Source organism: Haematobia irritans, chromosome 1 (assembly GCF_050003625.1).
Source record: "Haematobia irritans isolate KBUSLIRL chromosome 1, ASM5000362v1, whole genome shotgun sequence".
Classification (NCBI taxonomy): Eukaryota; Metazoa; Arthropoda; class Insecta; order Diptera; family Muscidae; genus Haematobia; species Haematobia irritans.
In genome coordinates, this window is record NC_134397.1 from 10,011,405 (window position 1) to 10,016,282 (window position 4,878).

General features: G+C 34.7%; 1 non-coding gene across 1 annotated transcript; it reads left to right on the plus strand.

Annotated features, from left to right (window-relative positions):
• Nucleotides 1-474: 474 nt before the first annotated feature.
• On the plus strand, nucleotides 475-595 carry LOC142222853 (U6atac minor spliceosomal RNA). Its single transcript, XR_012718446.1, has one exon. It is a non-coding gene; the product is annotated as a U6atac minor spliceosomal RNA (small nuclear RNA).
• The last annotated feature ends 4,283 nt before the right edge of the window (nucleotides 596-4,878 follow it).

Sequence of the window (4,878 nt, forward strand, 5' to 3'; positions counted from 1 at the left end):
CTAATAATATTTGATTATTAAAAATTTTTCATTAAATTTAGGTAGACATTCTTTGAAGCAAGGCGAATTTTTCTTAAAGCACAGAAAAACATTTTTGATCTAAAGAAATAAATAATCTGTAAATCACCTGGAATATTGATTCTTGGTACAAAAGATAAAAAGGCTTAAAATAAAGGCTCAGAATTATTCTAAACATTTTGCATCTTATTTTATTTTATTTTATTTTATTTTATTTTATTTTATTTTATTTTATTTTTTATAATTTGAATTTAAAACTGACATTTATTTTGAAGCGATATAAGAGTTTTTAATTTATAGCAAACGTATTAAAATTTTATTTACTAATTTTATAGAGTCTAGATTTAAAGTTGGATAGCTCTTAAAATCCTTGGAACAAAGTAAACTTGTTTTTGAATGAAGCGGCGAATTTTTTATTAAATATTTTTTTATAAATAGTCTTTATTATTATGGTTTGCGTTGTTTGAAAGGAGAGCCAGTTAGCACTCCCCTCAAAAAGGATGGAATCACTATTTTCGTCATTTATTTTTGTATAAATATATCTTGTGAAAGAACTTCACAAAAGGTACAGTTTTAATGGGGGTATATTAACTTTGTCATTCCGTTTGTAACACATCGAAATATTGCTCTATGACCCCATAACGTATATATATTGTGGGTCGTGGTGAAATTCTGAGTCGATCTAAGCATGTCCGTTCGTCCGACCGTCTGTTGAAATCACGCTAACTTCTGAACGAAAAAAGCTATAGACTTCAAACTTGGCACATGTAGTTGTTATTGATGTAGGTCGGATGGTATTGCAAATGGGCCACATCGGACCACTTTTACGTATAGGCCCATATAAACCGACGCTCAGATTTGGTTTGCAGAGCCTCTTGGAGGAGCAAAATTCATCCGATCCGGTTGAAATTTGGTACATGGTGTTAGTATATCGTCTCTAACAACCATGCAAAAATTGATCTTTATCGGTCCATAATTATATATAGCCCCCATATAAACCCATCCCCAGATTTGGCTTGCGGAGCCTCTAAGAGAAGCAAATTTTATCCGATCCGGCTGAAATTTGGTACATGGTGTTAGTATATGGTATCTAACAACCGTGCCAAAATTGATCCACATCGGTCCATAACTATGTATAGCCCTCATATAAACCGATCCCCAGATTTGACCTCCGGAGCCTCATTGATGAGCAAAATTCATCCGATTCGCTTGAAAGTTGGTACGTGGTGTTAATATATGATCTCTAACAACCATGCAGGAATTGGTCTATATCGGTCCATAATTATATGTAGCCCCCATATAAACCGATCCCCAGATTTGACCTCCCTTGGAAGAGCAAAATTCACCCGATCCGTTTGAAATTTGGTATGTGGTGTTAACAGGTTGGCTGATAAGTCCCCGATCTGAGACATAGATGGTGTCGCTAGTATTAAATGCATATTATTTTGTGAAGCAACTTTTGTTATTGTAAAAAAAATGGAAAAAAGGAATTTCGTGTTTTGATAAACTACTGTTTTCTGAGGGGGAAAAATACGGTGGAAGCAAAAACTTGGCTTGATAATGAGTTTCCGGACTATGCCCCAGGGAAATCGACGATAATTGATTGGTATGCAAAATTCAAGCGTGGTGAAATGAGCACGGAGGACGGTGAACGCAGTGGACGCCCGAAAGAGGTGATTACCGACGAAAACATCAAAAAAATCCACAAAATGATTTTGAATGACCGTAAAATAAAGTTGATCGAGATAACACAGGTCTTAAAGATATCAAAGGAACGTGTTGGTCATATCATTCATCAAAATTTGGATATGCGGAAGCTCTGTGCAAAATGGGTGCCGCGCGAGATCACATTTGACCAAAAACAACAACGTGTTGATGATTCTGAGCGGTGTTTGCAGCTGTTAACTCGTAACACACCCGAGTTTTTCCATCGATATGTGACAATGGATGAAACATGGCTCCATCACTACACTCCTGAGTCCAATCGACAGTCGGCTGAGTGGACAGCGACCGGTGAACCGTCGCCGAAGTGTGGAAAGACTCAAAAGTCTGCTGGCAAAGTAATGGCCTCTGTTTTTTGGGATGCGCATGGAATAATTTTTATCGATTATCTTGAGAAGGGAAAAACTATCAACAGTGACTATTATATGGCGTTATTGGAGCGTTTGAAGGTTGAAATCGCGGCAAAACGGCCCCATATGAAGAAGAAAAAAGTGTTGTTCCACCAAGACAACGCACCGTGCCACAAGTCATTGAGAACGATGGCAAAAATTCATGAATTGGGCTTCGAATTGCTTCCCCACCCACCGTATTCTCCAGATCTCAAAAGGATGTTCGCAGGGAAAAATTTGGCTGCAATGAAGAGGTGATCGCCGAAACTGAGGCCTAGTTTGAGGCAAAACCGAAGGAGTACTACCAAAAGGTATCAACAAATTGGAAGGTCGTTATAATCGTTGTATCGCTCTTGAAGGGAACTATGTTGAATAATAAAAACGAATTTTGACAAAACCATGTGTTTTTCTTTGTTAGACCGGGGACTTACCAGCCAACCTGTTAGTATATGGTCTCTAACAACCATGCAAAAATTGGTCCATACTGGTCTTAATTATATATAACCCCCATTTAAACCGATCCCCAAATTTGACCTCCGGAGTTGTTGGAGGAGCAAAATTCATCCGATCCGGTTGAAATTTGGTACGTGGTAAAATTTGGTACATTGCGCTAGTATATGGCCGCTAACAACCATGCCAAAATTGGTATAGAAAATTTTGTAAAAATGTTATTTCTATGAAAAAATTTTTCAAAATTTTATTGCTATAGAACATTTTGTCAAACTGAATTATATACGTATTTAATCGGCCATTTTTATACCCTGCGTCACACTGTGGAACAGGGTATTATAAGTTAGTGCATATGTTTGCAACACCCAGAAGGAGACGAGATAGACACATGGTGTCTTTGGCAAAAATGCTCAGGGTGGGCTCTTGAGTCCATATAGCGATGTCCGTCTGTCCGTGAACCCTTTTTTGTAATCAAAGTCTAGGTCGCAGTTTTAGTCCAATCGACTTCAAATTTGGCACAAGTATGTGCTTTGGCTCAGAAGAGATCCCTATTGGTTTTGGAAGAAATCGGTTAAGATTTAGATATAGCTCCCATATATATATATATATATATATATATATATATATATATATATATATATATATATATATATATATATATATATATATATATATATATATATATATATATATATATATATATATATATATATATATATATATATATATATATATATATATATATATATATATATATATATATATATATATTTCGCCCTATATGGACTTATATCGCCCCAGAAGCCAGAGTTTTACCCTAATTTGCTTAAAATTTTGCACAAGAAGAACAATTAGTACTAGAGTGAAGTGTGCCAAATTTTATTGAAATCGATTCAGATTTAGATATAGCTCCCATATATATCGTTCGCCCGATTTACACTCATATGACCACAGTGGCCAATCTTTTACTCCGATTTAATTGAAATTTTGCACAGTGAGTAGAATTAGCATTGTAGCTATGCGTGCCAAATTTGGTTGAAATCGGTTCAGATTTAGATATATCTCCCATATTTCGCCCGATTTACACTCATATGACCACAGAGGCCAATTTTTAACTCCGATTAAGTTGAAATTTTGCACAGGGAGTAGAATTAGCATTGTTGCTATGCTTGCCAAATTTGGTTGAAATCGGTTCAGATTTAGATATAGCTCCCATATATATGTTTTTCTGATTTCGACAAAAATGGTCCAAATACCAAAATTTTCCTTGTAAAATCGCCACTGCTTAGTCGAAAAGTTGTAAAAATGACTCTGATTTTCCTAAACTTCTAATACATATATATCGAGCGATATATCATAAATAAACTTTTGCGAAGTTTCCTTAAAATTGCTTCAGATTTAAATGTTTCCCATATTTTTTTTACTAAAATTGTGTTCCACCCTAGTGCATTAGCCAACTTATATTTTGAGTCTATAGATTTTGTAGAAGTCTATCAAATTAAGTCCAGATCGAGTGATATTTAAATGTATGTATTTGGGACAAACCTTTATATATAGCATCCAACACATTTGACGGATGTGATATGGTATCGAAAATTTAGATCTACAAAGTGGTGCAGGGTATAATATAGTTGGCCCCGCTCGACTTTAGACTGTTCTTACTTCTTTTAATATATACCCTGTATGGACTAACTTACAATTGAGAAGACGGTGTTAAGAAGTTGTAAGATACCTTGCCATCAGCAAGCAGAGTTGCCAATTTAGCTTTTTTCCCGCTAGATTTGGCTTTTTTTGAAGACGTTAGCGGGAAAAAAATGCATTTAGCTTTTAGCTTTTTTTCATGACCCTTTTAGCTATTTTTGGCTTTTTTTATTTTCGACATGTTCCTATTGAAATATGGATAAAACTTCGTTTTTATCTAAGCCTTGCTGCCAGAATAAGGTTTTTCACATGTTTCAAATCTCAATTGAAACATTAATAATTATTCCAGCCATTATGCGGGCATTTTTGCAGCAAATACACCTTGTGGTAAAGTTCTTGCCTCGTATTCATAAAAGTTATCGTAAACTTTAAATCTACTATTACCATGCAAATTCCTTATATAAACTGTCAGTAAATTATTAGGAATATTAGCATTTGACTCGTTTATCCTTTTTATGTTATTTTAATATTCTAAAGTTATTATGATATTACTAAATTAAAATAGTAGATGTGAATTGCTTTGTACACTGAAAAAATATTGTCGTGAGGCCAAAGATGGTTATATAGCATTTGTGAATTTCTCTTATATAAACTGTTT